Source organism: Meriones unguiculatus, chromosome 2 (genome assembly GCF_030254825.1).
Source record: "Meriones unguiculatus strain TT.TT164.6M chromosome 2, Bangor_MerUng_6.1, whole genome shotgun sequence".
NCBI classification, from domain to species: domain Eukaryota; kingdom Metazoa; phylum Chordata; class Mammalia; order Rodentia; family Muridae; genus Meriones; species Meriones unguiculatus.
The window spans coordinates 54,250,117-54,276,658 of record NC_083350.1 but is presented as its reverse complement, the minus strand read 5'-3'; the positions used below and the strand labels follow the sequence as shown (position 1 = coordinate 54,276,658).

General features: G+C 43.2%; 1 long non-coding RNA gene across 2 annotated transcripts; it reads left to right on the top strand.

The window, feature by feature from the left end:
* The first annotated feature begins 12,369 nt into the window (after positions 1-12,369).
* LOC132652350 (uncharacterized) lies at positions 12,370-25,524 on the top strand. Of its 2 annotated transcripts, XR_009589852.1 has the most exons (5): positions 12,370-12,662; positions 13,197-13,281; positions 13,441-13,523; positions 16,838-17,083; positions 23,402-25,524. It is a non-coding gene; the product is annotated as an uncharacterized LOC132652350 (long non-coding RNA). The 2 variants fall into 2 exon arrangements; XR_009589851.1 differs by lacking the exon at positions 23,402-25,524 and having other exon boundaries at positions 16,838-18,019.
* The last annotated feature ends 1,018 nt before the right edge of the window (positions 25,525-26,542 follow it).

Below are 26,542 nucleotides of genomic sequence, written 5' to 3'. Positions count from 1 at the left end.
CCCTTATGAACATTGATGCAAAAATACTTAATAAAATACTTGCAAACCGAATCCAAGAACACATCAAAGATATTATCCACTATGACCAAGTAGGCTTCATCCCAGGTATGCAGGGGTGGTTCAATATACGGAAATCCATCAATGTGATCCACCATATTAACAAACTGAAAGAAAAAAACCACATGATAATCTCCCTAGATGCTGAAAAAGCCTTTGACAAAATCCAACATCCATTCATGTTCAAAGTATTGGAGAGATCAGGGATACAAGGCACATATCTAAACATAGTAAAGGCGATATACAGCAAGCCTATAGCCAACATCAAACTGAATGGAGAGAAACTTAAAGCAATCCCACTGAAATCAGGGACAAGACAAGGCTGCCCACTCTCTCCATATCTCTTCAACATAGTGTTGGAAGTCCTTGCTAGAGCAATAAGACAGTTGAAGGAGATCAAGGGGATACAAATTGGAAAGGAAGAAGTCAAATTATCACTATTTGCAGATGATATGATAGTATACGTGAGTGACCCCAAAAACTCTATCAGGGAACTCCTACAGCTGATAAACACCTTCAGCAAAGTGGCAGGATACAAAATTAACTCAAAAAAATCAGTAGCCCTCCTGTATACAAAAGACAAAAGGGCTGAGAAAGAAATTAAGGAAACAACACCCTTCACAATAGCCACAAATGACATAAGGTACCTCGGAGTAACCCTAACCAAGGAAGTCAAAGACTTGTATGAAAACAATTTCAAATCTCTGAAGAAAGAATTAGAAGAAGATATGAGAAGATGGAAAGATCTCCCATGCTCATGGCTTGGTAGGATTAACATAGTAAAAATGGCCATCTTACCAAAAGCAATCTACAGATTCAATGCAATGCCCATCAAATTACCAACACAATTCTTTACAGACCTGGAAAGGAAAATTCTCAACTTCATATGGAATAACAAGAAACCCAGAATTGCTAAAACAATCCTCTACAATAAAAGATCTTCTGGAGGTATCTCCATCCCTGATCTTAAGTTGTACTATAGAGCAACAGTTTTAAAAACTGCATGGTACTGGCATAGAAACAGAATGGTGGATCAATGGAACCGAACAGAGGACCCAGAAATAAACCCACACACTTATGGACACCTGATCTTTGACAAAGACGCCAAAACCATACAATGGAAAAAAGATAGCATCTTCAACAAATGGTGCTGGTCTAACTGGATGTCTACATGTAGAAAAATGAAAATAGATCCATACTTGTCACCCTGCACAAAACTGAAGTCCAAGTGGATCAAAGACCTCAACATAAAACCAGACACATTAAATCGGCTTGAAAAAAAGTGGGAAATACCCTAGAACTCATTGGTACAGGGGGAAACTTCCTGAACAGAACACCAACAGCACAGGCTCTAAGAGCAACAACCAATAAATGGGACCTCATGAAACTGAAAAGCTTCTGTAAAGCAAAGGACACCGTCATCAAAACAAAGCGACCACCTACAGATTGGGAAAGAATCTTCACCAACCCTTTATCTGACAGAGGACTCATATCCAGTATATATAAAGAACTAAAGAAGCTGAAAAGCAGCAAACCAAGTAATCCACTTAAAAAATGGGGAACAGAGCTAAACAGAGAATTCTCTGTAGAGGAATACCGAATGGCAGAGAAGCACTTAAAGAAATGCTCAACCTCACTAGCCATTAGGGAAATGCAAATCAAAACAACCCTGAGATTTCACCTTACACCCATGAGAATGGCCAAGATCAAAAACTCAAGTGACAACACATGCTGGAGAGGTTGTGGAGAAAGGGGAACCCTTCTCCACTGCTGGTGGGAATGTAAACTTGTACAACCACTCTGGAAATCAATCTGGCGCTTTCTCAGACAACTAGGAATAGCGCTTCCTCAAGATCCAGCCATACCACTACTGGGTATATATCCAAAAGAGGCTCAAGTACACAAAAAGGACATTTGCTCAACCATGTTTGTAGCAGCTTTATTTGTAATAGCCAGAAGCTGGAAACAACCCAGATGCCCCTCAACTGAAGAATGGATGCAGAAATTGTGGTACATCTACACAATGGAATATTACTCAGCAATGAAAAATAAGGAAATCATGAAATTTGCAGGTAAATGGTGGGATCTGGAAAGGATCATCCTGAGTGAGTTGTCCCAGAAGCAAAAAGACACACATGGTATATACTCACTCATATAGACATACAACATAGGACAAACCCACTAAAACCTGTGCATCTAAAGAAACTAAGCAAGAGAGAGGACCCTAACTAAAACGTCCAATCCCCATCCAGAAAGGCAAAGAGGATGGACATCAGAAGAAGAAGAAAACAGGAAACAACCTAGGAACCTACCACAGAGGGCCTCTGAAAGCCTCTGCCCTTCAGACTATCAAAGCAGATGCTGAGCCGGATGGGCAACTGTTGGGCAGGAGAACGGAATTTTAGGTAAGAACTGGGAAATAGTAAGAGCTGGAGAGGACAGGGTCTCCACAAGGAGAGCAACAGAACAAGAAAATTTGAACATAGGGAACTTCCCAGAGACTCATACTCCAACCAAGGACTATTCATGGAGATAACCTAGAACCCCTGCACAGATGTAGCCCAGGGCAGTTCAGAGTCCAATTGGGTTACATAGTAATGTGAAGAGGGACTGCCTCTGACATAATCTGATTGGCCTGCTCTTTGATCACCTCCCTCTGGGGGGGAGCAGCCTTACCAGGCCACAGTAGAGGACAATACAGCCACTTTTGAGGTGAACTGACAGACTAAGATCAGAAAGGAGAGGATAACCTCCCCTATTAGTGGACTTGGGGAGTGGCATGCAAGCAGAGGGAGGAGGGAGGGTGGGATTGGGAGGAGAGGAGGGAGGGGCTTATGGGGGGATGCAGAATGAATAAAGTGTAATTGATGAAAAATTTAAGAAAAAAAGGGAAAAAAATAATTTAAGAACCTTAAATGACTTTCAAAATTGGAGGAAAACATGGAGTTAGTCAATTGGCAGGGAGCACGTCTCGCCCCTGGGGGCAATGGTCTCCTGAACCTACTCAGACCTCGGACACCACCACTGCTAGTTCTAGAACTGACGCAGGATGTTCCAACGAGGGGTTAAGGCTTCTCATAATATTTCCTATAAGCCCACACCTGTTTGTCTATATCCCCCATTTTTATTCATTATTAGCCAGATAGAGCCAAGTAATTGTGGTAATGATACTTGCTTTTTTGCCCAATGCTGGAATGCTAGTAAATTTAGGTATGCCCTGGTTACTCGCATGCCTCACTGCGTGCCTGTGCCCATTGATGCCCCTCACGCTATGACTCTCTTCAGACAGAAAAGGGATCTTGGAACTACAGCCACCATTGTTACTACCATCTCATTGACGGCTGTTGGAGCTACCACCAGGGCATTAGCCATGAGTCATACTGGGTAGACTGCTCAGACCCTGAATAATCATTTAGCCAATGTAGTTCATGCCTTAGTTGTACATAAAGGAATTAATGCTCAACTAAAAGGAAGCTTGATGGTGTTCAATCAGAGGATTGACCTCTTGCAGGAGCAAATTGATACCCTATGGCAAATCGCTCAACCTGGCTGTCAATGAAAGTATGCTGGACTTTGTGTCACTAGCATACAACATGAGAATTTTTCCTGTGCTGCAAATCTGTCTAAACAATTGTCGAGCTATATTTTAGGTAATTGGACTGGAGAATTCGATACTACGATGGAGCAGCTGAGAGTGGCCATTGTCACAGTAAATTCTACCGGAGTGGACGCAGGACTAGCCACAGGATTATCAACATGGATTGCTGCAGCCATGAATCATCTGAAGGAATGGGCGGGCATGGGAGTGTTAGCAGGCCTTCTGGTGTTGGTCTCCTTGGTTTGCCTGTGGTATATATGCAAGATTAGAGTCTCACAACAGTGTGATGCAGCCATGATCATTCAGGCCTTTACAGCCATTGAAGCAGGACATTCTCCCCAAGCATGGTTGGATACCATAAAAAGCTAAAATGATACGCTCAGGATGCGAGGCTAAGCACTGCACTCAGGGTCAGCAGCTTGCGACCCAGAGAAGAGCATGTCTGATTGCATGCGGGTTGATGCCCCAGGTCCCGCCTCTGAGAAAAAGGTATCGGACGGGTCTGATGCTCTTTGGGTGGATGACACCTAAATGAACATCTGTACAAAGTCCCAATTTATTTCTAATATCAGAGATCAGACCTCTACTCTTGCCTGATGCGTCTAAAACAAAAAGGGGGAACTGTAGAGAGCTGTGGAATGCTATGCCTTAAAGATGGAGCTGGTTTCCGCCTTCCACCTTCCCGATGGTGAGTGCTCTCTGTCACGAACAACTCCACATTTGGCTAAGGCCGAGGATCTGGCTTGCTTCCATGTATGTGGACCTATCTGCATTGCCCCCGTGGCACGCCTGGGTTGGCTACCCAGAGGCTATTTAAGCTGTGGGCTGGCTTTCCCCGGGGTCCGAGGATTGTTCAATGTTCCTGAATAAACTGCATTGAAAAAAAAAAAAAAAAAAAAAAAAGAAAGGGACTTGCTTTCCAATGATTGTTCTTAATAATCAACCACTTATATCTTCTAAGGGTAAATAAATGGCTAATAAAAGTTTAGTTTATATAAATTATAAAAATCTAAAAATAATTTAAAGTATAAACATCTAAAATTATAAAAAGCTGAAATAAATTATGAGGATCTTAAAAAAGATTGATTTAATGAATATAAATACACATTATACTATTGTTACACTAGGATTTCAAGAATTTAAAATTTTAACATTAATCATTGAAGTTCTGATATGGTAGTAATCCATTAACTACTATTATTAGTCACAAGCTCGAGATTTTAAGTTTTCTCTGGCTGTTTTCTAAATAAAAACTTAAAGATACTTATCATCATGCTAAAAACATCTCTCTCCAATCTATATATCCAGCCTCTGAGCAGAAGAAAAATGTTCATGCTTTTAACTCAAAGGTATGAGTTTACTCCAACTGTTTTAAAGATGCCTGTTAGCTGTTTTTCTACAATATGGATTTCAATAAAATTAGGGACAGTTGTAAATAAGTTTCAGAGAGGCAGGAAAGTCATAAGACTTGAAACCATCTGTCATAGGTCAAACAGAGTCCAGATAAGTACTCCCGTCAATTAACATCCAAAGCTTCCTTGCCTATTTCCTATTTCTGAGGCAGAAGCTCCAAATAAGTTTCCTTTAAGTTCTTTAACTTTAGCTTCTGTCCTAGTCTATATTTGTCTTGGTTGAGTTCCATTCAGCTGGTAGACAACATCCAGAAATCAGTGTCAGACTACAAGCTGCTCCAAAGGTGATCCATACCACTCAGGCCCGGGTAGTCCTACAAAGCAGGAAAGCCCTGGACTTTCTGAAAACTTATATAAGTTTTAGAACTTATAACAGTCAGTGTGACTGTTCCCTGTCTCTTCAGCTGGGTGAGCAAAACAGATGGTTCTGGTGAAATAAGTTATTGCCTTAATCCCCTCCTGGCCTTTGACTAGCATTCCAGCTTTCCTGCGCCCTGACAACAGCATCCTAATTTCAGTAGAAAGTAGTTACAGAAGAGAATATATTGCCCTTTATTCCTCAACAAAAGGATAAAATATTTGATCAAAAGGAAACTCCTCGGAAAAAGGGACAAAATGGCTATCTATAGCACCTACTGGCATGCCAAGATTATATGGCTTTAAAATGTTTTCCCTTTATATGCTAACCAAAGGGATATATGATTGAACCATGCATCTTTGGAGGCACTGAAAATTCTGTTCTCCTTCAGATAACAATGCTAAGACACTATCAAGGATTTGACAAGAGGTAATAATAAACCAGCCTGCCTCCATCTTGGCCTTGAAAGGCATCTTATATGAAGTCAAACTAGATCTGTTTGTGGTTAAATCTTCATTTGTCAAGTATTGGGCTATGCCCTACATATAATCTTAGCTACAAGGTTATATATATGGTTCTGTGTTGCCTGTTCCAGGAAATGGCAACAATCTCTTTATTTTAAAGGTTATTATGACTACTTTGTTATGATCATGTTGTTATGACTGCCTTGTTATACCACCTTGTTATGACTACCTCATTATGCTATGGTCTGCTTCTGTAACCCTATTTGCCTTCTAAATTCCCCATTTGGAAACCCCCTGCTCCTGAACTATAGAAATCCTTATCTTACCCATGTCCAATGATGATCTCTTGAGCCTTACTTTTAGGGAGAGACAGCCTACCTACCTGAATTTAAAAGCTTGCTTTAATTAATTTGATCTTGATGATTTTGGTCAATGGTCTCTCTTCTCATAAGAAAACAACAAGAATGATGCTCACATGAACTCACAGAGACTGACTGTGATGCCACGCACTAGACCTGCACAGGTTCAAACTAGACAAAATCTCAGCATAGAGAAAAGAATGCAAGCAAAAAGTCCCACCCATAACCAAGAATCTATGTGTAATTAATACCTGCTGGAAGGGGAAAGGTCAGTTTCCATTTGGCAGAATAATAGTAGTCTGTTCAAATTATACTACAGAGCTACAGTAATAAAAGCAGGATAATTGTGGCATAAAAATACTTTTGATCAGTGAATTAGCCCACACTTCTATAACCACTGATTACACAGTGAAGTGATTCCCAACATTAATGCTAAGTGAATTCTGGATTTTCAGGCCAGAAACACTGTCTGTTTAGCAAGTTAAAGGCAGTAACCAATTAGTAGCAAGTTTAGTTGACACAGACTGATTCACTTGATATGCTGCTTTTACAGTATTCACCACAAAGTTGATAATAAACATATTTCTTTTGAGTTCTCTTCCAACATTCATGCTCTTATACAGTGGCATTCCCCAACATTATCTGGCTATACTATGCTTTCCTTAACTGAAGAAGATTCCTGGGAAGTTTGATTCAGTGATAGGCAGGACCACAAAAATATGGCTAAGAGCCTGGGGAGATGACTCATTCAAGTGCTTATTGTACAAGCAGAAGAACCTGAGTTTGATTTCCCAGCATTCAGGTTAAGAAGCCAGGCGCAGCAGTTCATGTTTATAATGCTATTACTCCTCAGGATGCAGAGATAAAACAACTCCTGCAGCTTCCTAGGGAGTCAGTCTAGCCTGCTCTGGGAGCCCCATGCTCATGGAGAAAGAAATAGTGAGTGAGGAAAGGCACAGCATTAGCCTCCAGCTCTGTATTCCACACCCGTGCACACAAAGGTACACACATGTGCGCACACAGAGCAAGAGTTAGAGTGAGAGTGCAAAAGGAAGAGAGAGGAGAATTTCATTAAATCTAGGAAGGTTCCAACAGCAGTGGCATGGGAAAGATGTCTTCAGGACAGAGGGAGGTATTTCTTGTTACCCATCTGAAGAAAGCCTTTCCTGTGTCAAAGTTCATCTCCTACCAGAGCCTCAATGCTAAATCTTACCCAATTCCCGGTCTCATCGCCAGGTAACATTTTCTAAGAAAATACACAAACCAAGCTCTCAACAGTGACCTTGAGTCACCCCTGAAATATTTATACCCAGGATTGGTTATGGCCACATTTGAAGAGCCCTTAGCCTACGGCTAATACAAAGATTCCTGCTTGTTGACCACTGATATGGCAATTCTCTAAAACTTGACAATTAGTGCTGGTCACAAATGGGAATGTGTAGGGAGATTCGTCTCTAGGGTTTTTGTTACTGTCATTTTGTTTTGGTTTTGGTTTGTTTTGAAGCCTAATTATTTTTTCTACCAATGTGTGAGAAATTTAACAGATTGCTCACTTTATGTAATTTGTTTATCATTTTACTGTGTTTCTGCATGGGTGGTCCAACACACTTTCCTGTATACCTCTCTTTTTATGATCTTGGTTTCTCCTTCAGTTTCTAAGTCTTTAGCAAAACCCAGATTCTAAAATATCCTCTGCGCCATAATATCTCCTCTCCCACCTGGCTACTTAGCACAGGCATCAGTCAGTGCTGGCCCTGGACTCTCTGCTGGTCTGTTCTGACAAATGACTATGGGTGTTTGCTTAGTGATCGATCCGTCATTTGCAAAGCCATCATAAGGATCCTGGTTGAGGAAAGTATTGGGCCTGTAAAACTTAGTCAGTATGAAAATGTTTCCAGACTACCACAAAACTATGTTCCCCCATGTTAAAAAAAAATGTCTTATCTCAGTAAAGGAAGAGTCTGAGAAACATAGACGACTTACTCAAGTTCACGTCGCCCATTGTGGGAAAGCGTGTCACTCAGGTCCCTGGCTTCCAGGCAGCCCGTGTGACGACATACCTTGTGGCTCTCACGTGCTGCTCGGATTTTCTACATATCCCACACAGCTTCCCCACTTCAGAACCTTACAAGTCAGCTCTGTGCATGTCAACCACAACGATAGGTCCACATGAATGGGATCTACACCTCAAGAGGATACTCTCTCCTCTCCATGTCAAGAATTCACCATTTTGCTCATCTGCCAGGCCCTGAAGCCGGTAAACAGCAGTCTGCATTGAGCAAAGGAACACAGTAAATTGCCTCCTGGCCCCTTCAAATCACCCCAGTGTCTCCCTGTGGACGCTCAGACACATTGGCCCAGCACAGCCCTGTTCCTTAACACCCGACCGGTCAGCCTCCTTGCTTTCATTCTTACCACAACATTCTTGCCCCTTTCTCACTGCATTGCTCACTGACAGCATCCCCTCCCCTCTCTATTTCACCCAACACTAGTGGAATCACTTAGAGCAAAGCCTTTTTCCTGGCTTTGCTAGTGAGTGGCTTTCACTCAGAAGCCACCTCTAATCAGTGTGTGGTTAAAAAGTCGGGTTTCAGTTTTTATATCTCTGCTTTCTGGGATTCTCCTTTTCTAAAGGCAGGTGTGCTTTTGAAAATGCTGTGCTTTTTTTCTTCTCGCACGCATGCCTTTGTTCTTGCTTTTCTGTTGCCTGTAAGACCATTTTGCACGTCTAACCTATAGATTCCTGCAAAAGTATCAAGCAACGTTCCCCTAAAATCCATTCCTTAAACTCTCTGCAATCATCTTTATTTAGTTGCTGTTACAAAAAAAAATGCAGTAGTTAAAACATTTATTAGTATATAATTATGGAAGGAAAATTTTTAAAGGGGAGAAATACCTCCCAATAGACCTACTGTGTGGCCCAGCCATACTGCTCCTCAGTATTTACTCCTAAGGACTCCAAGTCAATGTTCCTCAGAGGTCCGTGCACATCAGCCTGTATTGCAGCGCTATTCACCATAGCTGCACTATGGAATCAACCTAGATGCTTGTCGACAGAGGACTGGGGTAAGAAAACCTCTGTATACATGACGGAAATGTTTTCAGCCAGAAAGGAGGATGAGGCTCTTTCATCAGCTGCAGGAAAATGGAGGCAACTGCAGATGACCAGACAAAGCAAACTAAGTCAGTTCCAGAAAGGCAACTACACTACATTTCTCTCACTCGCAGGTCCTAGACCTTACAGATACATGTTAATATATGTGTACTTACAGCATAAAAGTAGAAATGAAACTGTCTGGGGAACAAAGGAGATGTGAAGGGGAAAGGTAGCAAAGAAGAGGGGTGAATATATTCCAGGTACGTGAAAATATATAACCTTGTATGATGAAAACAAAAACCCCAAATGGCTTTTAGTGGTCTAACATCAAAGCATCAGATTATCTATGTTTCTTCCAAAGCTTTTCCAGAGTTCATCTTCATTCTTTGCCTAATGCCCCCCTTTCCCTCTTCACACTTAGCAGGGTAGTGTCTTCAAATATGACTCATTCCCATTGTCTGTGCTTCTTCCCCTCTTCTTCTGACTTCCCTACTCTTAAGGACCATTGTAATCACACTGGATTCTGTCAGATAATCCAAGAGCTCTCCTTCTTTGAAGAGAGGGAAAAGGATGGGAGCCTACCATAAATGTCCTCTCAAAGACTCCACCCAGCAGGGGGTAGAATCACAGCCAAACTTTGGGCAGAGCAGAATGCAGGGAGTCACAGGAAAGGGCTGGGGGAATAGAAGGATTCACAGCAGACAGGAGCTTCATAAGAAGACCAGCAGAACCACAAATCTGGGCCCACGTGGGCCTTCATAGACTGGTGCACCAACCAAGGACCATACATGGAGAGGACCTACACTGCCTGTTCGGATGCAGCCGATAAGCAGCTCCGTCTCCATGTTGGTTTCCTTAGTGAGGAGAGCAGGGGTGTCTCTGGCACAGACTCGACTGCCCACTCTTTGATCACCTCCCCCCGGTGAGGGGGAGTCATTGCCAGGCCACAGAGGAAAGGAGGCAGACAGTCCTAATGAGACTTGATAGGCTGGGTCAGATGATAGGGGAGTAGGGTTCCCCCTTTCTGAGAAATAGGGGGAAGGAGATGAGGGGGGCTACAATCGTGACGTAAAGTAAATAAAACATAAAAAATTAATTTAAATTTAAAAATTTTAAATTCAAAAAAAAAAAGGAAGAAAAAGAAAATCCTTAATGACACCTAAAAGTCCCTTTTGCATTTAAAATAGCAATCACAGACTCCAGGATTTAGACCACAGGCATTCTGTAGAGAATTTATCTCTTTTTTTCACAGTTCTATTACTTCATATCATCATTGCTGTGTCTGTAGTTCAGAGATTACCAGGGAATGCCTTGAGCCTGTCTGCTTACCTATAGCACTATGAGGGCAGGAACTGACCTTATCTTTCTGGTCCTACAACAGCAGCCTGAATACTTCAGACGGGGCGGGTTTCTTATGTTGAACGACTTACAGTAATTTTCTCTGCTTCTGTGTGTTTTCAAAGATGATCGTTGGAGATACTGAGTGTCCATACTGAGTGTCCATACTGAGTACGGAAAGGAGGGCGTTGTGAGGAAAGAGCGAGGTTGCTCACTCAGCATGCTTGGCTGCCTTTGAAGATGAACTTTAACCTTCCATCTTACTTCATCTAGCGCGAGGCCTAACCCATACCAGTCTAGTGAGTGTATGCTGGGTGCGTGTGAATAAGTCAAAGGATAGAAATGCTTTAGAAGCCAAATGTGTATCTCAAAGAATTTGAAATGCGAAAGTTAATTAAGTTGCATTGCCCCTCAAGGTTCGTTAACAAACTAAACAACGCGTAGAACTTTAGTTTCTGGCTTACTAAAGTAGATCACATCACACTTCATCACGCCTTCTTCCATCTCAGGAATATCATCCCCCTGATTTGCCAAGTTTGGAAGCTCACCACTACCTTGAAATAGGTCCAAAGACTGAGTCACAGCTCAGAGTTAGCCAGGGAAGAGCCATTGCTGAAAAGTACCCTTTACTGGTTATATTCCCTTTGCCTTGATAGAAAACAATTTAGGGGATGAGAGATGGTTTGGGTCAAAGTTGGAGAGGATGCAGTCCATGGTGACAGGGAAGGGGTGATAGCCTTAGTGTCAGACTACTTGCTCCCTTCTGAGCAGGTCAAGAAGCAGAGAGGGGTGAACGGTGATGTTCACATGGTTCCTCCTAGGTGATCCCAAATCCAGTCCATTTGGCAAGGAAGATCAACTTTCCCAAATTACAACACCGCAAGCCCTTGTTGACTCGAAAGCCTTGCCAGAGAAGCATTTCTCTCCTGCTTCCCTCCCGATGCCCCTACCCCATTTTCGGCTGACTGTCTCGTGTTCCATTGGTAATAGGGCCCTAGGAACTCTGTGGGTGAAGGTTTCTGTCCTATGCCATGGTGCACCAATCCTATAGCACCACAGCTGCTATTAACAGCTCAGCCCTGCCTACCTACACATGAGATGCACAAGAAAGCACAACCAAGCCTTTGTGTTTACTGCTGGTGGTGATACCATCGACTTCTCCATCTTTCTGGGAGATGGTTTGGTAAAAAGCTTGAAAACTTCCCTGTCCTTTTCTATATATGATTTCAGTTTTAGAGAGAGCTTAACCTCCCTCCCATTGCAGCTCCATAGACAGACACAGCAAACATTTACACAAAATGTTCATTATGAAATTATTCATAATAATTAATGACTAGAGGTAGCTTAAAGGTCTGTCAGTGAGGTGCTAGCCCTGAAATTGCGGCACAGTGACTGTCAGAGTGCTGAACATGCGTTCTAAACAAGAGAGTTATAAGCATGGGGAGGTGTTCTCCACAGGCTGCAAACTTTAAAACAACAAGGAAAGGCAGACTGCACTTCATGCATCTGAAACAAGCTGACTTTTGGAAATAAAATCATAAGATAATACATACCAGTGGGGAGATTTGCAAGATAAAGAGGTCATCCCTTGGCTATGTGATGTGGGGGACATTTTCTTCTTCTTTGAACATTTGAACTTGTTTTTTCAGTTGCATTTTGTTTTTCTAGCTGGAAAAAGAAAGAGGAAAGCCCTACTTCTGAAAATATAGCAACAGTTGCTATGTGGATTCTGGAAATGAGGGAGGTCAGTGTGAGCATTTGGGAAGAGAGCAGAATGCAAAGCATTTTTCTTTTAGAGGAAATTGCAAGCTGAGAAGAAGGCAGCAACCCTTGACAACTGTATTGAAATTAACTCCTTCATATTTCATGTCTACAAAGTAACAGCAGTCACATAAAAATCGATGACAATGGTGTCTTCAATGCCATGATTCTCCTGATGCTTGTACCTGACAGTTCCTGGGTGCTTCTACAGCATTTTGGTAAGCATTTGGGCTTATGGGGGGATACAAAATGAATAAAGTGTAATTAATAAAAGTTAAATAAAAAATTAAAAAAAAAGAAATGAAGACAGCACCATGAGTATTAAACAAAAGGATATTTTAAAAGTAGATTTAATTAATTTGCCTAGAGTTAAATTTCCTTTTTAAGGGGTCTCATTCATGAATGCAGCAAGATTTGATAAAGGCTTCTCTATTTTCCTCAAGTCCGCATTACCACATGTATTTCTTTACTAAACAACCGAAGAGCTCTTCCTACACGCCAATTCTTTGAATTGAATTTGGCCTGCAAAATAGTAGGATGCAATCAAATTTATTTTTGTATGTATGGTTCCATATGTTTAAAAGTCAACATGCAAATATATGTAAAATTTTTAGACTCTTTTTAAAAAAAATGATTAAAAAGATTCTTCAACTTAAAAAAAACCATTGGGTGATTTCAGGTGTTGCAAAATGAGGTTGCTTGTGTGCCTATATGGGTGACATATGGCAGACACAAACCTTATTCTTTTTTAGGCTGCTAAAAATCAAGTACTCCAGGAGACCAAGAAAGTGCAGTAAGGATGTATTCAGCAATGAACTTTGAATTGACATCCAGAAGGTAATCACTCAGTGAGTGACCCTAGTTCAGTCTAGCCAACAACTCTCCCACTGTTATCACTGCCATGGCAACCACAAAAACAACAGAGTCTTAGAAAGTTATCTAGCAGCATGATGTCTCTACTGCTGAATAATAAAACCTGATTATCTGGTTTTTCAGAACTTTTAACCTTCAGATGAGTTCTGTTCCAAGTCTTGTTTCATCACTGGCAATCTTATCTGCATATGACGTCTTCAGCTATGGTAAGACTAGGACTTTAAAACCTGAAAGATTTCTGTTTAGTTCTAGAATAAAAATTTACAAAAACCTTGGTGTAACCATAGAACTCTTATCAGTGCACTAAGCAAACTCTCCAAGTTTGAGGAAGAAAGAAGGATTTGGGTGGTTGCATAACCAGAGAAATTTTTGTAGGAGATATTTTGGAATGTTGTATTTCCCAGGTCCAGCCTTCCACAGCACCTATCCTCTCTCTTAGTATTCCCCCCCTCACATGGCATGTACCTTCCCACCTCTTCCTGATTTGCATTTTAAACATCTATGTACCTGTCCACAAATGTGAGCTGATTCTGTATGATTTAGGAGAAGAATTAACCAGTCTAGGCAGTAAAAACCTTAGCTCATTCTTCACTTACTGACACACTCTAAGATTTAAGACAAATGCTCTCAGGAGGAGCATACTTATTTCTTGTTCATCTTCAGCCATGGGTGGGAGGATTGCTTTAAGAGAACTCACGTTAGAGCCAGGACCTCTGACAACACTCCAGTGTTGTCAGTCTACTCAGCTCTTCTACTGATTGGTTGGCCATTCATGTCTATTCTGGAGAAAATCAAGCAACAACAGCACAACTGAGCTCCTGAATGTAGCATCAGTGGTAGCAGTGTAAAGAGGCTGGAAAGAAAAGGATGTGGGTGAGGGTGGGGTTGAAATGAGACCCCCCAAAGGAGAGGACGAGAATGATCTGCTGAAAGCTGCAGCCTTCAAAGCAATACCAACTGAGGGACACCATAAGGAAATTTTAATTTTGCCTTTAATAAAGTTTGTCAGTCTTTGCAGCATTGTGTGTGTGTGTGTGTGTGTACACACCTGTATAACATGTGCATGCACAAATGAACTTTTAATATATACTTTCAAGGTATTAGCACTTGTAATAACCTAATTGGAAACTCAATGACCAATAGTTCCTAATATCCTTATCTAAACACACACCAGAGAGTTTTTAATTAGGATAAGGTATATTCATGTTTTCTCCCCTGCCGGAATCAGAGCTTTGTTGGTTAAATGGCTGGCTGGGCGATTTACACAGATATCCTTGGCCTGCCTGCATTAGGTAGGGTGAGCCTGGTTACCCAGCTTGCTTGCAGATGGTGCCTTTGGTGGAGAATGCTACCTGACCCCGTGTTCCTGGACATGAATGCTCCTTCATTTCTAGCTGGAGGTTAGTTGCTAGGAATATGTGATGCTCTTGCTTCAGCAGGACCCAATCCCATAAAAGTATGTGTTAAAATGACAGAAAGGTAAATATTTTGGCACGTTTACAGAATAAGTTTTCTCGCTATCTTGGTAGTTCTTTGCTGATAGATTGAGAGGACTTTCAGACAAGGCATTTGAGTCTCACATACCCCAGTAGTTAAAAGTTATCAATAGCCAGTGGCAGAGCACTGATCACTGGGAAAGGGCAGACTGGCTTATGAGAGTTTGGGGCGGGGGGTAAGGGGGATAGTTAAAGAGTGCAGGAGCAACGCTAAAGCAGAATCCTTGTTTACTAGCCACAAGGATAATGTTAAGGGGATCCTCTTTTTAAAAATGTATTTGTAATTGAAACAGAATTTCATCACTTCTTTCTTTCCTTTCCTCCGTCCATCCCCTCCTAGGCATTTCCCCTCTCATGCTTCTGCCTCAAGCTGACAGCTTCTTTTTCTTTGAGTGTTATTGTTACACACTCACTAAATTGTTAAGCACATCCTATACTGTTACACACACATGCTATATTGTCATACAAATGCATATATTGCATTGTTACATACTGTTGCATAAATAAAGCCCATTTTGCTGGTAGTGTGTACATGGTTTCAGGGATGACCAGTCTCTACTTGACAACCAAGAGAGGGACTCATTCTACGAAGAGGCTAATTTTTCTTCTCCCAGCAGACAGTGATTGCCTCTAATTCTTTGTCCATGGGTAGGACCCTGTGAAAATTTCCTCCCTCAACATCAGCATGTCCATTGATACTGTCATTTTTTTCAGTCTTATTTATGTAGTCATTTCGAGGTCATACTATGTCTAGCAAAATTCCTGATCCCTCTTCCATGGTGTTCCCCAGGTCATAGATAGGCTTCAGCAATAGGGGCTACCTTCAACTCTCAAGGCTGTATTAACCCTCAAGTCTGTATTATTTGGGGAGTGCCTTGAAATACTCTGGCCAACAATTTGAAAGAAGGCTTCTGGTACCTGGTACTGGGGTTTTTTGTTAGTCCATGGTTCTTGTGAGGAGCATTGTCAGCCCAAGTGGCTTAACTTATCTCCTATCTATCTATCTATCTATCTATCTATCTATCTATCTATCACTATCTCCCTATCTCTATTGTATGTATACATACACTTATATATACTGTGTATAATTTTAGAAAATTTAAATTCTCTCAATTTCTCTCCTGGCCCTGGACGCCCAGGCTGAGAAGGCCTGAAACGCTCATTGTCTCTTCCCTACTCTGTCCCTGCTGCTATAACAAAATGCCCAGATTAGGATCCTGAGCAACAGCAGGACGCGTTTGTCTTAGGTCTAAAAGTGGGGAACTCAGTATCAAGTTTCTGGCAGACTGCATCCGGATCCTCACGGACAGCTTCACTCATGTCTTTCATGTTACAAGACGGCAGAAAGGATGACTGCTGTGTCTTGGCCTGGAGGAATGGGCGAAGCAGCTCCCTGTTAGCCGCTTTCCACCAGCACCAGCGCCCACTGAGTAGGCTGCAGCTTCCCACAAGGCCTCGCTTTTAAAGGCCTCAGTTTGAACACAGAGTTTAGGGCACAGATCGAGCAAACCTTAGCAAGCCTCTGGTATCTAAGTGAGTCTCTGGCAGGAAATCCTCACTCTCCTCCATGTCCAAGAAGTGGCCATTCAGCCAACATCCGCGAGTGGCTAGTTATGGATGACTGCTCAGTTAAGTGGAGATTTAGAAAAAGTGTTCACAGGAGAGGTGAGGTCCCCGTGCCAATATTTTCCCAGATATAAAGTGCATTCTTGAGACAGATTAGAGCAATCAGAAGTGAGCAGGCGGGATGGAAGGAAAAGCCAAGGTTGTGGGAATACTGGACAATTAGCTACTGAAAACACTGCAGGAGCGGTGGTGATCAGTAGCCACGCTCGAGGAACTGGTCTCCTCAAACTGCTGTTCAGAGAAGCCCAGACTGGGGTCCTCGGCAAGTGCCCAGCACAAAGAGAGGAATCTGGTCTGTGTATCTTTACACACATTCTCTTTTGTAAGTTTTGTTTGTTTGTTTTGGCTTTTTGGGTTTTGTTTGTTTCACAAGAAAATGTTTCTGTTTGTTTCTTCAGGCATGGGAAACATACATTCAAGGCATAGATGACGTAAAACTGACAATAACATCTCTGATTCCCACCAAATAATTGCCAAGACACTAACCACGGACACCGGGGCAATGGTGTAACGATTTGGCTGGAGAGAGATGCCACGAATTGAAGGAAAGGACATAAAAGTTTTAAAAGAGGAAACAGGAAGATAATGGACAACACGAGTGAATCTAAATCCGTCTCAAGGGAGTTTCCTGAGATCGTGGGGAGGTAAGAGATGTTCCTTCAGGCTCTAGCTGCTTGTCAAGAAGTCCTGCCTTTGAGGAGCTATACAGTACAGAGGTCCAGAGCCTAAAGACCTAGTTAAATAAGGACCTTCATAAGACATTTGGCGCCCTGGTTCCATCCTGGCAGAAGAAACAAAATTAGTGGCAGCTGTTCTGGAAGCTGCTTTGCCGTCACCGGAGGGACTTACATGGCCCGGGACTCGCATGGCTGAGCCTGAGGCTCTCCAGTAAAGTGCAGAGGTCAACCCCCAGAAAGCACTCCAAATGAGCCTCACCCCAAGAGAAACTGTAGAGAGACTTCCCAGAATGCTATGTAAGGTCCTGTTCCAGTCAAGACTCCCTTCACTGCTTTGGGAAAGGAAGAGGCTATCACTGGACACAGATATAGAGAAGAGAATAAAGTGACCACCCAAATGGTCTGATAGTAAGTCTAACAAAAGAAAAATCAGAGATTAGGTTAAAACACACACACACTACTGAGCGCATCTGAAAGACTCTAACTAGCAGTGTTTTCAAAGCAAAGACTCATGACCAAACCTTTGGCAGAGTACAGGTCATCATAAGAAAGAAGGGGAGTTAGTCTGATGGGGAAAGGATAGGAGCTCCACAAGGACCAAATATATCTGGGCACAGGGTCTTTTCTGAGACTGACATTCAACCGGACCATGTATGGATATAACCTAGAACCTCCACTCAGATGTAGCCTGTGGTAGCTCAGTAACCAATTGGTTTCCCAAAGTGAGGGGAACAAGGACTATTTCTAACAGGAACTCAATGACTGGCTCTTTGGTCTCCCCACCCCCGAAGGGAGGAGCAGTCCTGTTAGGCCACAGAGGAGGGCTTTGCAGCCAGTCCTGAAGATACCTGATAAAACAGGATCAGATGAATGGGGAGGAGGTCCTCCCATCAGTGGACTTGAAAGGGGCACGGTGGAGATGAGGGAGGGAGGGAGGGACTGGGAGGGAATGAGGGATCAGGACACGTCTGGGATACAGAGTTAATAAAATGTAACTGATAAAAAAAATAATAAAAGAAAAAAAAGAAAAGAAACATGATTTCAACAAAAAAACAAAAAACAAACACACCCCAACACACAGGCACACCCCAACACACAGGCATACCCCCACACAGGCACACCCACACACACAGGCACCCCACACACACATAGGCATCCCTACACACACAGGCACCCCCCCCACACACAGGCACACCCACACACACAGGCACCCCACACACACATAGGCATCCCTACACACACAGGCACCCCCCCACACACAGGCACACCCACACACACGCACCCACACACACACACACACACAGGCACACCACACACACAGGCATCCCCCCACTCACACAGGCACCCCACACACAGGCACCCCACACACAGGTATCCCTACACACACAGGCACCCCACACACACAGGCACCCCTATACACACACACAAGCACACACCCACACACAGGTACCCCCCACAGGCACCCCTACACACACAGGCACCCCCCCACAACCCTCCCACAGGCACCCACACACACACAGGGACCCCCCCACACACACAGGCACCACACACACACAGGCACACCCCCACACAGGCACACACACACACAGGTACCCCCTCCACAGGCACACCCCACACAGGCACACCCCCACAAAGGCACCCCCACACACAGGCACCCCACACAGGCACACACACCCCATAGGCACACCCCACACAGGCACCCCACACACACAGGCACCCCACACAGGCATACACATCCCACAGGCACACCCCCCACAGGCACCCCACACACACAGGCACACCCACACACAGGCACCCCCCCCACAAGCACCCCACACAGGCACACACACCCCACAGACACACCCCACACACATAGGCACACCCCACACACAGAGGCACACACCCCCACGTATGCCCCCCCACCACAGAGTAATGTTTTCATCATCAACTATGGTGCTCAGAAACATGGAAAACACCCACAGTTCATTCTAATGTCTGCCACATTAAAAACAAGCCGGAGGCCCATGACAGCATGGGCTGCTGGGGGGATATGGGGTGACTCTAGCTGAGGCCCCCAGTAGCAGGGGTCATGGAGACAATTTTTTTAAAGTCAGAAAAAAAAAAAAAAACGAGCATGAAAGCAATGCACAGTCAAGTCTTCAGGCCTTCCATGTTTTGAGAGGCAAAGAACTAAAAATTTGTCTTTTTGGCAAGAATGAGGAAGGTATAGATTTCCATGCATACACTTGAATGAGAGGTTAAGTGTATGCCTTAAATGCATAGATGTCGGCCGGCTGGCTGCCTTCCTTGATCATGTAAATAAAAGTGTGACTAAGGTGACTGTATCCCCTCAGGGGTCAGGCTGAGAGTCAGGTCATGAAAGCTGGATTAAGGAGGATGGGACTTGACTCCTGGAAGGCTGAAGTGTCTCTCAACCTCAGAACTGAGAAAAGAGAGGACAAATAATTTAGAAAGTTAAATGCTAATAATATTAGTATTTTTCAAGTTAAAAGAACCTAATAATCAAAGTTTGATTTACTTGTAATGCTTAGGAGTTACATAATATTTATCATTCACTGTCAATTTAAAACATCTAATCAAGTAATTAATTTATATTTATGGTTTACAGTGCAATTTTTATTAACTTTATATACAGTATTGTAACTCTCAGAGAACTTAGGGCTCCAAATATTTACATGCTTAATTTGTTAGGTTATGTAAATTACTTTGGAAGGTTTGCCAATCAAGCAATCAAATTGCTCTAGAGGGAATTAAAAATATATTAAACTTACAAGTGCATTTCAAGATAATGGGAAAGCGTTGAATTCACTGGACTTAGAACAGAATTAAATATGATTGTGGGGTTTAAATCCTTCCTAAGCAGCCTGCTGAGCTTTCCACCTTTTGTCTCTGTATGCTGACTCTCACACAAACGTGACAGTCACCACTGAGAATGCTCTGCAAGAGAGAGATTCAAAGTGGGCTCAAGGGTGAATGAGCTTATGAAGACCTGATGAGACAGATAAAGAAACAGCCACTTTTAAGAATGAAAGAAATGTCTAAAGAGTCTTTTTCCATATAAGAAAGCAATCTTTGCATGAAAAAGAACCTCACAGCACCTTGCCAGGGAGAAGACAGACCTGCAGAAGGTGTGAAAAAGGTGGGAGGTGGAATCCTAAAATGACAGTTGGCAGTTGTCACAGAAGGATGGACCCTGTCCAGGGACAGCTGCCATCTCTGGTTTCCCCCATCAGAGGAAGATGATGCCCTCTGCCTTCTGAGCTGAACTGTCACACTCCTTCCTGCAGACATATCCTTAAGGCCACTGTTGTCCTGAGCAACCCTCCCTCCCTCCCTCCGTTTCCTCTTTTCTCTATTTTGTAAGTGGATAATGACAGAAAGTAGTGGTGGGTGACACTGTTTCCCTCCTTCCCTACAAAGTCCCTGCTAGGTTCTACCAAAATCAGCTCTCTAAATTCTGTCTGGTTTTTATTAAGCAAGAATTTCTAGATTTCTGCCAGATGTTTTCTTTAAAGCAATTTCCATCGACGAGCAGACCCCAAAACACTTCACACACCCTGAGCCCCACTTCTCTGTCTTTTAAGGAACTGACCCTGCTTTCGTGAAGACATCTCCAGCGGCAGGTGTGACTATATGTTAGTGACAGAAATCTATAACTCTTACAGAACAGTTTGCTTCCAAAACTAACAGAACTCTCAAAAAACAAACAAACAAAACAACAACAACAACAACAAAAATAAGCAAAACCTGCAGCTTAAACTCCTGAGGTACTTTGGCAGATTCTAACAAAATGTTAAAAACTAAGAAAAAAAAAAAAAGGTCTGAGCTGTCCACTGGCTTGGAAATGTTACACAAGCCCTCTGGTCTTTCACTTCTCTGTCTGAAGGCCCAGGTTAATAAAAATTACTTGTTGAGAAGATTGTAGTAAAAATGAAAGCAAAGTAGGTGATGTGGAGATTGTCACACAGCAAAGCGCATTAAACGTAAGCAGTCATCTCTGCTTTGTGTGGCTCCACAGGGGGAGCAGTGAGGATCAGGACTAGGAAAGAGAGGGTGTTCAGAAACAACACAAGGCCTCCTCCCAGGTCCTACAAACATGTCCGAGGAGATGGAAAAGGCAATACTGAGGGTCTCTCTACGACATACAGATCTGAAATGCTGGCTCATTTTCCTTCCTACTACAATTTGATGGTGATTATCCACTTCTGTTCACAGGAGGGGTCTGTGGTCTCATCAGTTTACAGATTGAGTGCATCGGTCAGTCCTACACAGATCGCCTTCTCTTTAATTGGGTTTTTATACCAACTAATGCTCGGAATCTCACCTGTCTCTCCCTTCTGGCAGCCGAGGAGCGCGTGGCTTTGTGTCTTCCTTTATCGGGGGATGTGTATAGAAACTCACCGGTGTGAGAAGTACTTGCTTCCCAGCCACGCAGCTTTCAACAACACCTGCCTGGTATTTAATCTAGAGGGCAGGACTCCAGGGAGGCCATGGTGTTTGTTTCTGGTGTTGAAACATGGCCTGTTCGGCTTTCCACCATGGGTCATGGTGTGCCATCTGAGTCTTGCACAACCCTCGAATGTTTACTTCTTCCTTGCTCATTTCCTTCTACCAGGAGGGCCACACTCCACGAGGTACTTACAAGGTCCTTGCTCTAATGCTGCCGTCTATCGGTTATCATTTCCTGAGTTCCTCACAGACCCAGGTCCTGTCTGGACCCTGTCACTGACTCACCAGATATTCTACTAATCCTAAAATCTTCGTGTGTATTTCCCAACATTCAACTCTGTTAGTTCTACTGTAACTTTTAACAAATTACAATCAATTTTTAACCAGCTTTTGCCCACTGGTCACACATTAAGAACCAGAGGAATCCCTGTGACCTTGATAGATCATAAAACAGTGTGAGTGACTTGTGTTTTAAAATGTATGGCAAGGAGGCTGGATTCCTCACATTCAAAATTGGCAGTAATGGCATCCCATACCGGGGAAGTGTCCTGGGGATAGATCTTGATACTCAGTTCACCGACAACAATATAGTTTGTTTAAAAAAAAAAAAAAAAATACAGAGCAGCTTGGGGAAAGCAGTGTAACAGTTGATAAAAGAAAACCCAGCAGAAACATGAAGGTTCTGCAACCCTGAGGCATTCCATAGACTCTTCTGGGTGCCTAACTTTCTGTCATGAGACATGCAGCATATCCTGTCTCTAGCTTTAGCTATTCCTTCTGTGAGGTATTTGTAGATCCACACATAATCGTAACAAAGCACAGAGATGTCGTTTAGTCTTTATCCAGTTTTCTAAGTGACATCACGTGGTGAAAGCGTGGCACAGTGCCACAGATAGGACACTGCTTGATACAGGCAGAACACAGAGTGTGTCTGTCAAGTAAAAATGCTTCCAGTTGTACTTTTCCCTTCCCTGTTGACACCCTCTAATCAGTTCTTTATTCATTTTTCTATCCCTGGAAAATGCGGACATGAATTATGTAGTATGTAATCATTTGGGATTGGACTTTTCCCTACCCAACACAATTCTCTGGACACTTATCCTAGTTGTTGGCTATTGCAAGAATGTATTCCTTCTTAAGGTTGCCCGGTAGGTGTACAAACCCATGGATCTCTCCATTCTAAATATTTAATATCATGTGTCCTTCTGTGACTGGAATTTTACATTTTCTTTTTTCAATAATATGATTTTTATTTCCTTTTCTTGCTGAATAAAACTTTTTAGCACTATGTTGAGTAAGAATGGTGAAAACAGAATTCTCACCTTGTTCCTAGTCGTAAGAGAAAACAATTCAGTTTTTTATTTTTTTACACATAAACTTAATGTTAGCTAAAACATTTTCATATTTTTAAAGAAAAGTCTTCAGTAATGGGTTTGAATTCCTCGAGTGATTTTTCTACATTTGTTGATAATAAATTATTTATCACAGTGATAAGATTTAATGTCACATGTCACAGTACATACCAGTATAAGTAGCAGAGATGTGTATTTTATTTTCAAATTTACCTTTTGACTTCATAGAATTAGATTTTTTTTTTCTCCAAAACACTCTAAGCTTTCTGCACTGATTGGTGTGTTCATGGAATCCACTTTCTGTCCCAAACTGAGTGATTTCTCTTTTTTTACTCCTCTTACCTCACTCCTCGGTAATCTACATGTTTTAATCTTTATTAAGGTGCCTTTATCTTTTCCTTCTCCGTGTTAGAACAGTAGCCTGGCTCTTCCCGAAAGCATGTCTGACCTGCTATTCATAGTTCACATTTTCTTTCTCCAACAGCAGCCACGTTCTGTTCCTAGATTTACTACTGAGCGTCCGCTGTAAACAGTTGGCTGCCCCAGACCTTATTTCCAGACAAGAATTCCAGGACCGAAGGTGCAGGTCGCCTGCTCAGCCCCAGTCATTTCACGTCAATCCTTAAGGCCACCGCCTTCACCTGCTGCTCTCTCACTGCGGCTGGATCTACACCCTTAGACTGGATTCCCCCAGATGGCAATGATCTGGATTCCTTTTTTGACCAAGACCTATTACTGACTCCTAAGGAGATGGTTTACTTGGAATATCCAAAGTTTTCTGAACTCATTCCATAGAGGTTTCTCCTGAAACCTTGGCTTGAGCCCGGATCTGTTCCCCCTTCACAGACGTCCATAAAGTTCTGGCCGGTTTCTCCTTTCGGTGCTCAGAGTGAAGCGAGACACCTGCCTATGTGAGATTTTTCTCCAGATTTTATTTTAGGAATGATATGGTCCCGAGTAAGCCCCCTGGCTCATCAAGTTCATCAGAGTAAAAATCAGACTTTCCAGGTCACACCGCTGTGGGTCACCATCTTGGCACGCACCTGCTCTGGATCGGAGACTCTTCCTATCTTCCCCAGGTGTACCAGAACGCCTTGTGGAGACTCCCTCTGCCTGTGCACCTCTGTCTCTGTTCCTGTACGTCCCTAAAGAAAAGGTGGATGGAGCCAAACCTTAACTTCCTGCACGTCCTCTTTTCCTCACATCCTTAACATCCAGGTCACATACGCTGTAGCCTGAAGCCTGTTTAAGGCTTCTCTCATTCCCCTGCAGATTCTACCTCTGCAGTTCGTCTCTGAGCCTGACTCTTCTGGTAATCGTGACAGATTGCCCACCCTATAACTCTCCTCAATTATTCCCTTCCTTCTTAGTGGTTCTGTTTTTTTCAGACGATAACATGTACACACACACACACACACACACACACACACACACGCACACACGCACACACCTACTTTACAAGAGATGTTCCTTTCATTGCCAGAGCATCTATCTCTTCACAGTACACAAGGTAGGGATGATGAGTCTTTTCACACAACCAATGGAAAAGCTAAGCCATATCCTGGGAACAGGGCAGCTGGGTAAGAGCAGAAACAAGGGCCGAAAGGGAGATGTGACTTGATTTGCACCTGAGTCACAAGGGCCTGCAGGAAGAGGAAAAGCCCTTTCTTACGGCCAGTCCCTCTTGTGCTCTTATGATGACTCCCATCTTACGTAATCAAGTATATTCTACTTGACCTCCAGCTGTGGTCCAGTTGTCATCCGGCAACTTTCCATGCCTGCGATCACATGGACAGAACCAGTGGGTAGGTCTCAGGGTGGCTTGGAGGGATATAGAGAGCTAAGAAACACCTGGTCTCAGCCCAGAGCAAGAAGGCGGAGGGATCTCCTATCTTCTGAGGGTCAAGCTAGCCACAGAAATTCTCTCCAGTGTCCCCAAGGAGCCCCAATATGCAGTCCAGGTAGAAAGGAACTGGGTGGAACTTATTTTCCACGTCTCACCCCATATTTCTGAAGTTTGTGCAACAAACAAAGGTCTTGAATCATCTTGAGTACTTTGAACTCCTCAAAGCCTCCTTAATCGCTTCCTGGCTTTGACTCCTAACACTAGGGCAGGTTTTCAAAGGCAGATAAGATACAAGTTGTAATATGGACGGGCGAGAGCTGCACGTGTAGCAGCGCCGAAGCCACCCAGAGCATAAGGGCACGGGTGTCAGGCCATCCATCAGCATGACGCTGGCTGACGATGAAGGCTGTGGTCGCCGGTACCATAGCATCAGGGATGGAGTCAGCTGTGCGACCGGATTACAGCCTCTCCGTCACCCCCAGCCTTCTGGGAAAAAAGTCTCCCTGCAGAAAGTGGTTGATATGAACAATCTTGTCCATATCAACTCCATTCTCCAAAAAGCAAAATGTTGGGGCTGGAGAGATGGCTCAGTGGTTAAGAACACTGGCTGCTCTTCCAAAGGTCCTGAGTTCAATTCCCAGCAACCACATGGTGGCTCACAACCATCTATAATGAGATATGGTGCCCTCTTCTAGCCTGCAGTCACACATACAGGCAAAATACTGTATAAATAAATAATAAATAAATCTTTAAAAGCAAAATGTTTGTTTTTTTTTTAATACCTACTATTAGTTTTTTCAACAAATTAGTCAGGCCATAGCAGTGTATGACATGTTCCCTGTAGAAGTCCCTGGCCAGCGACTTCAGTCTCTAATTGACACACAGCTCTGGGAAGAAAACTATGTGGAGTGATAAGGAAGGGGACAGTTATCCAGGTAACCAGGCCGGCCGATCAAGCCTGGGGATCAACATAGTGACAGATGTCTCCATCAGATGGTGTGCAGCTCTCATCTATGTACCCTAGAAACATGGAATCCAAGAGAGAGAAATCCAAAGTATTTCTGTGCTAGGCTCCTGTCCAAATACTACTGCATGGTGTCAGGCTGCTGAGAGGCTTATAGAAAAGGGTCTTTATCAGGCATGTGTGAAATTGCTGCTTGAATTCTTTCACCTTCCACTTCTGCTTTCTGAAATCTCTCTAACACAACAGGGTTTTTTTTTTTGTTGTTGTTTGTTTGTTTTACGGAATGATTTCTGCTATGTTAAAATTCACATGCACTCATGAAAACCACAGCAACTACTTTAGCCATTTTATTTTCTCTTGGAGCGTTTCCTGCCTGCATACAATGGGCATACAACTCCTTGCTTCCAGCTCTTCCTGAAATCCCATTGTTCCCTTCCAACCTTATTTCCTTTTATCTTATTTATTTTTTCTTTTTGTTTATAATTTACTGAGTCCGATTGGTGCGAGTATGGGTGCTGGACCATGAGCAACCTACAAAAGGCCACCCCTCTCAGGAAAACTGACTCTCCTTCTCCTAGCAGCTGCCAACTGCCGATGGCTCCTCAGTTAGGGATGTGGCCTCATGCAGCCTCCTCCGTCCATGCTGCAGTATTGCCTGACTTGATCCTACACAGGGAGTCACAACTGTGGTGAATTCATGACATTGGGCACTCTGTAATGTCGGGGAAACTGTGTTTCCTGGCAGTCCGACCCAACCTCTGGCTCTTACCATCTGGCTCTCCTCCTCCACAGCATCCTGGTCCTGAGCCCTGGAG